Source organism: Rhinolophus sinicus, chromosome 1 (genome assembly GCF_057876585.1).
Source record: "Rhinolophus sinicus isolate RSI-liver-muscle chromosome 1, RSI-T2T, whole genome shotgun sequence".
Taxonomy (NCBI): Eukaryota; Metazoa; Chordata; class Mammalia; order Chiroptera; family Rhinolophidae; genus Rhinolophus; species Rhinolophus sinicus.
The window spans coordinates 151,341,395-151,355,129 of NC_142501.1; positions in this window are offsets into that span (position 1 = coordinate 151,341,395).

Genomic DNA, 13,735 nt, shown 5'->3' on the forward strand with positions numbered 1-13,735 from the left:
AGCACTTTTCTTTGTAAATAATCTCACTGAAAAGTTGATTATTTTTGCATAAAACATTTCAATCTAACAACGTTGCATGATTTTAGGTAAACATGTTTTCCTGCTCTACTAAATTTGTCCACAAAGCTCTAGAATGAAAGGACAGCCAGGTATTGAGTATGGGTGAGTCAGTAACAGACAGGACAGGAAGGCTTTGTGTACAAAGAAGTCCTAAAAGAAGATTATTTGTTAATAAAATAAATAACAACCATTCCCATAGTTACAGATTAACTCATTAGCTTTAAAGCCTATGTAGACATCATACAAACATTCTGCTTCAAAAATGTTAATAATTGTGTTTTTATAAACCCTAAGGATTACATTTATTAACAGATTATTTTAAAAAACTCATAATACCTAGAAAAATTATATAAATTAATACTCTTTCTATATATGCTGGATGCTGTAGGGATATGAGGGCATTATTGGAAAATTTATGTTTGGGGAGAGGAAGCTCCATTTATACTTTCAACAGTTTAATGTATAATATATATCTAGGAGTTGTCCCTTCAAACAGTTCATATACCACAAATATCATAATATGTCTAAAATTAAAGTTAAATTTTAAATACTGTTGGGAGGACTTTTCCAGAAATGTTATAGGAAAGTTTTACTAATATATTTATATACATAATTTTCTAAAACAATGTTTGAAATCACCTAAGTCTAAGTCATGTGTAGATTTAATTTTCAAAATTTTAGTTTCTTTTGAACTTGCTTCTTTTATATTCACAATCATTCACACTCCTACTAGTTGGAATACTTGAACTTGTTATTTGTTTTACTTTTCTTCTTTATCCAAAGAAACCTTTGCTTTTGTGCCTTAGTAAGTGTACTGAATGATTATACAGTAATTCCCTAGGGGGGTTAATTAACTTCCTAAATTGAAGAGATTTAAGTGATTTCATAAATACTCAATAGATAGGAAGATTAAAAGCAACATGACAAAATTACACTGTCCTTAGTTCATTTTGTTTTCTCTGTGATGCATATACACACAGATTCAATGAGAAATTTGAACTCAGTAAATGACCCCAAAAAAGAGGACAACTGAGAAATTATTCAGTCTAAAAGCTATAACCTGTGGGTTAGAAAAGAGTGTATTATTCAATTTTAGATCAATAACCTTTCTCAGGTCTTATGAATGGCTTCAGTAGAGACTTCATCCTGTGATGAAAAGGTCTGTATTTCTGCAAAGAGTTACTTGATTTGATCAGAAGGAAGAATAAACCTCTTTCTTGATAGCAAACTGAGGCATCATATATTTTGCAATTAGATCAATACATACATTTGAATTTTTCTCCTGTTCCTCTTTGCCAATATTTTGCCTCCTTTCGCACTTGAGATGACAAACATGCAACAATACCTTCCAAGCAAAAAAAAAATGAACTACAGATATGTGTCATAAGAACAGAAATTAACATAACTGTAAAGAAGAATGTCAAACTAATGTATTGATCAAAGAATCTGCTTTATCTTTTAAGAACACTGATGGTTTATTCAATAAGACAAATTATAGCAACAAGCAAATGATTTCAAGACATGTCTAATTTAACTTACAGAAACTATATTAAAAACTAAGCCCATATGCTTTGTTTCGTTGAAAAAATAGTCATTGTGTAGAAATACATGTTAAAATATTCTACATCCATTTACTTCTGTCTTAGGTAGAGATAAGACTTCATTATCAATGTGTATGTTTCTCCCTGGAGGGAAATAGGGGATAATCATTCATTCAATCAACATTATTTATAAAGTGTGTATTACATAACAGTGATTGTGACATGTACATGGTAATTGAAGAGTAAGATGAAGTTTTCAAGGGGTTTCCTGTAACAAATGAAAATAAATTTGATAAAACTTTGAAACTATAAAGAAAGAAAAATGTGTAATCAAATATTATTTATGAGGAAAGGGAGGATTCAGGAAAAAATAATTATAAAGGAATTATCCTATATGAGCATTGAATAATCGATGTGTTTTAACTGGGTGAGTGAGAAGTGTCATGTTAGGCAGGAGGAGTTTTAAGGTAAATTTGTAAAATCATGAAACTACAGGGTATATTCTGAGTGCCTAAATAATTCATTATTGCTAAATTTTAATGTTTTCAGAAGTAAGACTATTTGCTGACTCATGCTCCTTTGAGCATGCCACATATTTTGGAACACTGAACTCTTGGTCTTGAAAACCTTTTTTTATATTTCTTAGTCTCTTTATCTTTGCATCTCTCTCACTACATCTTATGCCATGAATTAAAATGTTATCTCTATATTAAATTCATACCCCAGCCTCACTTATCTGGTAAGCTCATAACTCATAACCATCTGACCAATTGCTAATTCCACCTGGATGTCCAGAAAGAATCTCAAGCAGAATATATTCAAAATAAATAATTTATTTGTTCCCTCGGTCGCCATGCCCCAGTTAACGGGACCTCGATCTACCCAGTTGCTCAGCAAAGCCTGAGTCTTCTTTGACTTTATTTTTTCTTTCACTATCCACATCCAAGCAATCTTCAAGGGGATCTGTTCTATAATACCCAAGTTATGTACTAAATTTATCGAGCCCTTCAATCACATCTATGATCTTGAAGGAAAACACTTTTATTTCTCACATGGATGATTGTAATGGCTTCCTATCTCTCTCCCTATCTCCACCCTTGCCTCCTCCGTCCGTTCTCTCTATAATAATTATAGTTCTTTTTTTTTAAAAAAGTAAAAATATAATTTTCTTCCCTACTTAAACCTGACACAATAAAATTGTGATGTCTGTCTCCTTTTTCTCCCCTTAGTTAGCATGTGTACAGGTTTATCATTAATTTTTGCATATATTTTTTTGAAAGACCCAATTCGGGGGCTTTTTTTTTTTCCTATTATTTTTGCCTGCTATCAATTTCATTTATTTATGTTCTATTTTTCAATTATCTATTTTATTCTGTTTGTTTTAAGTTTAAATTGCTTTTCTTTCTGTAGTTTTTTAAGGCAAACACTTTTGTTGATTTTAGAATATTTTCTTTTCGGATACCTGCTATTAATTTCCCCATAAGTATTGTTTTTACTATAACCACAAATTTTAGTAAGTTGTGTTTTGATTTTCATATAATTCAATATTTTTTTTTTCCTTCTATTGAGACTTCTTTAATCTATGTATTATTAAGAGGCGATTTGTTTAATCAAAATAATATTTGGGATTTTATAAGTATCTTTCTCTTATTAATTTCTACTGTAATTTCAGTGTGGTCTGAGACTAAACTTTGTATAATTTCTATTATTTTAGGTTTATGTTTTAAGGTAAACCATATAGTCTAACTTGTGTATTAAGGCAAAGAATGTTTCACATGACCTTAAGATAATGTATTCTCTGTCTTTGTTGAAAGAAGTATTCTTTAAATGTCAATTAGATCAAATTGATAAAAGAGTCCTGCTCAGATAAGCTATATCCTTACTGATATCATGTTTGTTTGATCCATCAATTACTGAAACACTGTGTTGAAGTTTCCAACTGTAAAGTAGATTTGTTTATTTCCTCTTGTAATTCTGTTTGCCTTTCCAGTTTTGATACATTGTTATACACATTTGGAATCATTTTGTCTTCTGAATATTTGGTCATTTTATCTTTATTTAATGCCCCTCTGTATCCCTGATAATTTTCCTTGTTCTGAATCCTACTTTGTTTGAAATGAACATAAGTACTCCAGCTGTGTTTTTATTACTACTTATTAGTATATATTTTCCCTTCTAATTATTGTAATCATTCTGAGTCTTTAAAGTGAGTTTTTTATAGAAAACAAATAGTTAGGTCTTATTTTTTATTTATATTTCATTCATATTTTTATCTCTGTCTAATAATTGATTAATTTGGGCTTTTTACATTTAAAAATATTATAGACATAATTAGATTAATACTTATCATGTTTTGTGTTGTACTTTTTCTTTATTTCTTTTTTCCTTCCTTTCTGTTCTTCTTTTAACTTATTTTATTTTTATTATTTTTATTAAAATATTGCTAACATACAATATTATATTAGTTTCAGGTATGCACCATAGTTATTCAACATTTATATACATAAACAAGCGATCACGATAAGTCCAACCACCTGCAACCATATTATGCTATCACAACATTATGGACTATATTCCCTGTGCTATAGATTATATCCCCATGACTTATTTGTAATCATGGGGATTGATTACATCCCCATGACTTACCTGAAAATTTGTATCTCTGATTCCTTTCAACTTTTCTCCCTTTTTAAAAATTTTAAATTACAGTTCACATTCAATATTATTTTATATTAATTTCAGGTGTAGAGCATAGTGGTTAGATATTTGTATAATTTAAGAAATGATCCCCCTGACTAGTCTAGTACCCACATGGCACTATACATAGTTATTACCATATTATTGACTATATTCCTTGGGCTGTCTTTTACATCCCCATGACTATTTTGTAACTATCAGTTTGTACTTCTTAATCCCGTCAACTTTTTCACCCTGCACCCCAACCCCCTCTCATCTATCACCCCAACAAACCTAGTACATATCAGCACCATAAATAGCTATTACAATACTATTGACTATATTCCTTACTCTATCCCCTACATTGCCATGATTACTGTGTAACAACCAATTCTACTTCTTAATCCCTTTCCCTTTTTCACACACACCCCACTCCCTCCCATCTGGCCACAATCACTTTGTTCTTTGTATCTATGAGTTTGTTTCTGTTTTGTTCTTTAGATTCCACATATAAACGAAATCGCATTGTATCAGTCTTCCTCTGTCTTATACTCCACTCAGGAAAATACCCCCTAGCTCAATCCATGCCACTGCAGATGGCAAGAATCCATTCCTTTCCCTAGCTCAGCAATATTCCACTGTATGTATGTACCACCTCCTCTTTATCCATCTATTGACAGACACCCAGGTTGCCTCCACATCTTGGCCATTCTAAACAATGCTGCAATGAACATATGGATGCACACATCCCCTCAAAGTAGCATTTGTGTTTCTTTAAATACATGCCCTGAAGTGGGATTACCAGGTCCTTCTTTGTCTCTTGGTATAGCCGTTTTTTTAATGTAATTTTGTATACGTATTGCTACCCCAGCTTTTTTGCTGCTGTTTTTTTTTTTTTTTTTTTGGTTTGTTTGTTTGTTTTTTGTTTTGTTTTGTTTTTTGTTTTATTTTTTTATTTCCATTTCCATTAAATACCCCTTTACCCTTTTCCATCCCTTTACTTTCTGTCTGTATGTGTCTTTCAATCTGAAGTGAATCTCTTGTAAGCAGCATATGTGAGGGTCTTGTTTTCTTATACATTCTGCCCTCCTATGTCTTTTGGTTGGAGCATTTAATCCATTTACTCTAAAGTAATTGTTGATATATATGTAGCTACAGACATTTTACTATTCATAATTTTGATCTTTTATTTTATTTATTTTTTTCATCGTAAAGAAATCCCTCTAATATTCCTTGTAATACTGATTTGATGGTGATGAACTGTTTTAGCCTTTCTTGTCTGGGAGGCTCTTTGATCTATCCTCTCATTCTAAATGATAGCTTTGCTGGGTAGAGTAATCTTGGTTGAAGATCCTTGCTTTTCATCTTGCTGAATATTTTGTGCCAACCCTTCTGCCCTGCAAAGTTTCTGTTGAGAAATCAACTGACAATCTTATGGCAGCTCTCTTATAAGTTACTAGTTGCCTTTCTCTTGCTACTTTTAGGATTGTCTCTTAGTCTTTAACCTTTGCCATTCTAAGTATAATGTGTCTTGGTTTTGGCCTGTTTGGGTTCATCTTGTTTTGGACTCTGCACTTCCTGGACATGTATGTCTATTTCCTTCACCAGGTTAGGAAAATTTTCAGTCATTATTTCTTCATATAGGTCCACAATCCTCCAATTTCTCTCTTCTCCTTCTGGTACCCGTACGATGATGTTTTTCCACAGGATGTTGTCCCAGAGGCCCCTTAAACTCTCCTCATTTTTTTTTCTTCTTTTAGCTGTTCTGATTGGGTGTTTTCTGCTATCTTGTCTTTCAAATTGCTGATTTGATCTTCTGCTCCATCTCATCTGCTGGTGATTCCTTCTAGTGTATTCCTCATTTTAGTTATTATATTCTTCACTTCTGAGTGACTCTTTTTTATGGTTTCTATGTCTTTTCTTATGTGTATTATCTCTTTTTTGACGTTCTCACTAAGATTCTTGAGCACCCTTATAACCATTGATTTTATACCAACATACTGTATCTGGTAGGTTATTTGCCTCTACTTTGTTTATTTCTATTCCTGGATTTTTCTCCTGTTCTTTCATTTGGGATGCATCCCCACCCCCCTCATTTTGGCTGCCTTTCCATTTGTTTCTATGTATTAGGTACATCTGCTATGTCTCCCATTCATGGTTGGTGCTCATATGTAGGGCCCAGTGACATAGTCTCCCTGGTCAAAAGCTCCAGGTGTGTCCCCTGTATGGCTTATGGGTGCCCTTCTGTTATAGCTGAGCCTTGGTTGCTATTAGCATGTCAATTGGTAGTATTGACCCTCAGGCTGATTGGCTGTGGGGTTTGGCCATGTCCACAGCTTACAGGCTGCTGTGTGGGGGCTTACTCAATTGAGTAGGATTCATCCTAGTGGTCTCTGGTGCTTGCTGGGACTGCCATTTGTGTGTGCCACTTGTGGGGCTAAATGGGCGGTGCTCTGCTGTGGTGTGAAGCCAACCTCCAAGTATGTTGGTTCTGTGGCCTCTTGAAAAGGGCTGTGATGTAGGCCCAGGTCAGCCACTACCTGTTACCTGCTGGGACTACCTGGTAAGTGCTACAAAGTGATCTGTGGTTATTCACTGCCTCTACTAACCCTGAAATCATGTGGGAGAGCTCACCCTGCAAACTGAGTATATTTGCCACCAGTACCAGGCCTAGGGTAGCTCTACAAAATGCCAGAATACTCTGAGGCCAGCTACCACCTGCTGACTCCCTTAAGTTTCAGCCACTGGTAAAGCCGTATGCAATACATAAGTTGCATGAGACAGAGTCTCAGGGAGTCACTAGAGTGGGAAGAGTTGCAGGTACCAGGTTAATGTAAATTCTGGTTTGATGCCAGTGCTAGCATGAAGTGGCTCAACAAAAATCTCAGAGCCAATCAAGGCCTGGGATCTGTCAGGCTCTGATAGTTTTCCAAGAAAGAGTGTAATGCAGGTGGAGCTCGCTGCTCTTGGTGAAAGTGCCTCCGGCATTGAGGGAGTAGAGTAGAGTGTGGTTCCAGTGAATCAGCAGGGCGGAGATGCAGAGCTCACCAGACCATTCACATTTGGCTGTGCGGGGGCGGGCTCAACATAGGAAAGATGGTACCAATCTGCTGGCTGTACAGGAGGAGGTCCTCCTCACAGAGAAATGGTGATTGTCCTACAACCCTCAGCCTGAAGCAACACAATTCAGCCTGCCCCCTGTATGTCTCCAACACCCCTGGATTTATTGTCCGTCCACTGGAGCCCAAGGTGAATGCCTGGGAGTGAGAGAGTCTGTGTGCAGGCCCTTTAAGATGATGCCTGGGCTTCCCGTCACCCTCCATCCCACCCGGTTGGTCAGAATCCCCACTGTTTTTCACAGCTAGATGTTGTGGGGACTTCTCCTCTCAGCACCAGTACTCTGGGCTGTGGGGGCCAGTGTGGGGCTGAAGTACCTTGCTCTTCAGGGGGAATCGTCCATGGCTGAGATATCCCTACCGCTTCTCATGGCCACGCAGAGTTTTGGGGTTAGTCAGTTCCACGTCTCCGCCCCACCTACCAGTCTTGATGTTGCTTCTTCTTTATATCCTTAGTTATAAAACTTCTGTTCAGGCAGACTTCAGATGGTTCTCCAGGTTGATTATTCTATAATTTAGTTTTGATTTAAATTTGTTCACAGAAGGAAGCAGGCACTGTATTTATCTACTCACCATCTTGGATCTCCTCCTTTTATCTGTTTTTTATTAAATTAGAATTTACCATACACATTTAGAACTAATCCAAGTCTATCTGTAAATAACTCTATAGCATTTCTAATGCAGTGAAGATACCTTCACCTGAGGAACCTAATTTATCTCTCCTGGCCATTATATTATTTTTGCATTCATTACACTCATCCACATGCTGTAATCACCCCACATGTAGTTTCTATAATTACTTTTTTTTTAAAGCTATCTTTGAGATTGAGAAGAAACATAAAAGATTTTACTTCACCTTCAGTTATATTCTTACCATGTTCTTTTCTTTCATAAAGTAGTGTTTATGATTTATGTCACCTTTTTTCCTTCTGAAGAGTTTTTTTTGTTTTGTTTTGTTTTGTTTTTTTTAAACGTAACAGTATTGTTATTTTTTATTTTTATTTTTTAAATAAATTTTATTTTGGAATATTGGGGAACAGTGTGTTTCTCCTGGGTACATCAGCTTGAAGTGGTTGTCTTTCCATCTAGTTGTGGAGGGTGCAGCTCAGCTCCAAGTCTAGTCACTGTTTTCAATCTTTAGTTGCAGGGGACGCAGCCCACCATCCCATGTGGGAATTGAACAGGCAGCTTGTTGATGAGAGCTCGGGCTCTAACCAACTGAGATATCCGGACACCCCTAAAGAGTTTCTTATAATATTTCTATCAGGGTAGGTCTGCTGGCAATCAATTCAGTCAGTTTTTGTCTGAGGAAGTCTTTTTTTCTCCTTCACTTTTGAAGAATAGTTTCTCTAGATATGGAATTTTAGACTTGTAATTATAATTTTCTTTACACTTTAAATAGTTTACTTCACTCTCATGTTACTTAGTTACTTACATGGTTTCTGATGATAAGTCTGCTGTGATTTATAATATTGTTCCTCTCCCAGCCTACCTAGCTTTTTTCAAGATTCTATCTTTGTTTTTAGTTTTCTGCAGCTTGTGTATGATATGACTAGGTGCACATTTTCTGATATTGATGCTTCTTGGTATTCTCTGAGCTATCCAGATCTGTGGTTTGGTAGCTGTCCTTAATTTTGGATATTTCTAAGTCATTATTTCAAATATTTTTGTTCTCCATTTCTTCTCCTTCTGATATTTCAGTTATGCATATGTCACACTTTTGAAAATTGTTCCTCAGTTCTCAGAATATTTGTATTATGAATTGGACAATTAAGTTTGCAAACTCATCGTAGAGAAAGTGCTACATACCTCATTGCTGAATATCACTATGGCCACCTTCGAAGTTCTCTCCTTGGGAAGCTATGCACTGCTGCCAGTGTCTAGTCCACCCTTCAAAGCAATTTTGGAACTCTTTTACTGGACTGGCCATCAAAGGTGTCATTGTATTACCCTTGATGTCCTGAGTGTCATCAAAATGTCTTTCTTTAGATATTTCCTCTATCTTCGGGTAAAGCGAGAAATCATCGGGGGTCACATCAGGTGAATAGGTAGGGTGTTCGAATACAATTGTTTACTGGCTAAAAACTCCCTCACAAACAGTGCTGTGTGAGCTGGTGCATTGTTGTAATGCAGAGCCATGAATTGTTGGTGAAAAGTTTAGGTCATCTAACTTTTTCACACAGCTTTTACAACACTTCCAAACAGTAAACGTGGTTAATTGTTTGTCCAGTTCGTACAAATTCATATTGAATAATCCCTCTGATATAAAAAATGGTTAGCAACATTGTTGCAACAAGTTTGCAAACTTAATTACCATACCAGTATATATATTTTTGTTGTTTTTGTCATTTTTTTCTCTTTGTATTTTAGTTTGGGAGTGTTCTATGGACCAATTCAAGGTTACTGATATTTTTTCTGCAGTTGTGTTCAGTTAATTAATGATTCCATCAAATGTGTTGTTCATTTATGTTACAGTGTGTTTTATTATTACATTTCCTTTTGATGATTTCTTACAGTTTCTATCTCTGTGCTTATAGTACCCATCAATTGTTTCAAATTATTTACTTTTTCATTAGAACCTCTAACATATTATTTTATGTTCCCTGTCTGCAAATTCTACCATCATTGCCATATCTGAGTCTTATTTGGATGCTTACTTTGTCTCCTTATATGTGCTTTCCCCTGCCTTTTACCATGTTTTATAACTCTTTGTTGAAAGCCAGATGTTATGTATTGGGTAATAGACAATGAATTAAATTGGACTGTAGAGAGAGAGAGAGAGAGAGAGAGAGAGAGATAATGAATTAAATTGGACTGTAGTGAAGATAGATAGATAGATAGATAGATAGATAGATAGATAGATGATAGATAGATAGATAGATAGATAGATAGATAGATAGATAGATTCACTACAGTCCAATTTAATTCATTGTCTATTAATATATTCACTAAAGTCCTATTTAATTCATTGTCTATTACCCAATACATAACATCTGGCTTTCAAACTATATATATATAGTTTTTTCCTTTCTTAAAATGTATATACTTTTTTTGGCACTGTGTGTGTGTGTGTGTGTGTGTGTGTGTGTGTGTGTATGTCTGTTTGTGTGTGTGGATATAAATTTGTCTAGGAGAGACAGGAAGGTAAGAGGAGGCTAGAGTCGGAGAAACACTTTCCTTCAGGTGGGATAAACCTCTGATAAAGTCTCTTCCACTGTAGAGTTGGCCTTGTAATAGAGAAGGCTATGAATTTATTTTGTAATGATTATATTTCCTCTCCTCATTCCAGAGTTACAAAGAGAAATGTCTCACTGTGAGGCGCCTGGAAATCCAACCCAAGATAAAAACCAAAGTTGTGGGGCCTCATTAAGTATGCAGATCAGAAGAGTTCACCACTCTTACTGTAGTGTTTATCAGTCTCCAGCAATTTGTCAAAATTACTATTTGAGTTTTCCTCCCACTTTATGGTTCCAGTAGCTTTGGCTCCAGGTAAGCAGATCTCAGATGTAACTGTGTGGATTCTCCTGCCACTCCACTTTTCAGGGTGGCAGTTTGCCCTGAAACCTCAGTTCTCTGAGGGGTCCAAGAAAAGAAGTGATTTTCTGTTTGTTCAGCATTTTCTTGTTGTAAGAATGAAAGTGACAACTTCAAACTTTTTGCACAGCAGAGCTGAATCTTGAACTCTAGAACATTTGTTGATTTAATTTCATATTTAGACCCTCAATCACCTGGATTAGTTTATTTATGACACAAGGTATAACTAAGTTTAATTCTTTAATAAATACATCCAGTTGACCTAGTAATATTCCTCATTATAATGAAGAGTTCTCTTTGTCATAAATCAGAATTACATATATGTGTGAGTCTGATTTTTGCTTCTGTTCTGATAGATAAACCAATAGCTTACTGTCTTAAATATTGTAGCAGTAAGATAAGTCTTGATAAGTTGTTATATTAATCCTTCACTTTATTTTCTTCTCATATCACAATCATTTTGGCTAGTTTGCTCATTTGTGTTTCCATATAAATATTATAACCCTCATGTCAGTGATGAGCCTTTGATGCTAATTGTTTTGATGATTTTAGAGTAATTTAGCTGCCACTATAAACTGATTTTTTAAAAGTCATTCTATAGTTCTATCAGGTGGGCTGATTCAGGGTGATGGGGAACTTGTTACAACTAGTCAGTTCTATGAGCATGAGTCACTAGTTACACTTCATTTGTTGTAAAATGAGTTATTTGTTCAGAACCAATGCTCTGTGGAATCTCATGACATTGAGTAAGACATATTTTAAGTCTACAGTTTGTGATTTTGGCTGAAGTATTGTGGGCAAGAAGGTACTTGCCACAGGGACATTAAGATTTAAGTCTAACCCAGAACCAATTCAGAGAGCTAGTTCTTAAGCTTCTGTTTCTTGAACTTATTTCTGGCAATATTCTTTTTTTTCATTAAAGATTTTAGACAAGCAGTGATATTATACACTTATTTGAATTAGACTTAACTGAATACTGAGAAGTGGTGAAGAAGTTCACGTTAGCCTGTTGTCTAGTTTTTAGTATGATAGGTAGAACATGAAGACATGATTAACTTTATGGGCTATACTGAAGAATTTCTCTTTAGGAGGTGGAGGGATGGGTGTAAAGATTCCAATGACTTCTGAATGTTCTATTGCAGATGATTAAATGAGTGTAGCACAAAAATGGTGAACTGTTGTAGCTGAACAGATCACCATTTTTAGCTGGATAGAATTTGGAGATAATAATGATATAACAATTTTTAACTCACATCCTAGAAGGTCTTTATTAGTTCCTTATTCTTTCTGAAACTATTCCTTCCAAATTTAAGAATTCATGACACAGTATTTCATCTTCTTATATGAGGAGATAAGAGAGTTTCCAGCATTCGGAGAGGATGACACCTATAATAGAATATTAATATGAATTGGTCTAATAGATTTAAGAGAATGTCATCATAAGGTGTCACTGTTTCAAGCAGTAATCTTCCCAATAAAAACTGTGAAGCACTGATAAAGGTAGGTAGGTAGGTAGATGAGTGGATAGATGTCAGGTAAAAATTAGTATGCGTCCTATATATAGAAGAGTATGTTTAATGTGTAAGTACCTAGCACAACCAGCTTCAACTTACTATTAACAGATTTTCCACTCATAATCCTTCATATTTTTGTGAGAATACATTTTTTTTCTGCTTGTATACCTCATGGTAAATTTTGTAGCAGTAGCAAAGATACCTGAAAACTATCAATAGTACTTTAAAGACAGTACCCAGTGGCTTTCACAAACTGACTGTCACAGTTGTCTTTGTCACTGCAATTTCTTTCTAAATTGATATTTACTGGCTCTAGGATATGTGTCATCCAAGGTTGTGGGCAATGTGAAATGATCGCTATTTCCTTGTTGGTTTTAGCAACTTTGGAAATAAAGAAAATCACAAGATGAAAAGGGAATCATGATCTTTTGACCTGGTGGAAAGTGTTAAAGTGAGAATGAGAAAGGAAAAAAGTACTTGAAAGAATTCTCTCTTTTTTAAGTTCGCAAAACAAACAGAAACAATCATTCCTGTTTATGCAACCAACTGTACAAATAGTTTGCTTTAAGCTTAAATTAATTCCTTGGTTATCTTAAAAAAAAAAAAAAAAATTTAAGCTAAGAGGATTACAACAGAAGGGTAACCTGTGAAAAGTTCACATGATTTCAACTAGTCCCACTATTGTCTTCTCTGTTTTGTTTTAATTCTGTTTTTTTCTTATGTTTGATTTTAAGTTAAGAGTTAAGAGTCACTGTACTGTGATCATATAGAGCTGCTATTTTCTGTATATTGTTAAAGATAATTTAAACCTTACATGTGAAATAAAGTATAAAGAAAACTAACAAAGTTCACAGGATAGAAAATGAATCAATAAAAAGCTTTACAATTTGATTATGCGTTCAAAGATTATCTGAATCTGCTTTTGTTTTTGTTTTGATACGTGAACTTTGGGCAGCTCAAAGTATCACAGGAAGGGCTAATTAACTACTCTCAAGGCTAAGCTGCTAGATTTATTGTCTAAAATTTTACCAATGGGTGGCTCTTGAGATTATTATGCTAAGCGAAATAAGTCAGACAGAAAAAAGTAGAGAACCATACGATTTCACTGATATGTGGGAATAAAATTGAAAGCAACAGAGGAACAAGACAAACAAAGAAACCAGAACTCATAGACACAGACAGTAGTTTAGTGGTTCAGATGGTAAGGGGTCTGGGGTGGTAGATGAGGGTAATTAGGGTCAAATATATGGTGATGGAAGGAAAACTGACTGTGGTGGTTAACACACAATATGAT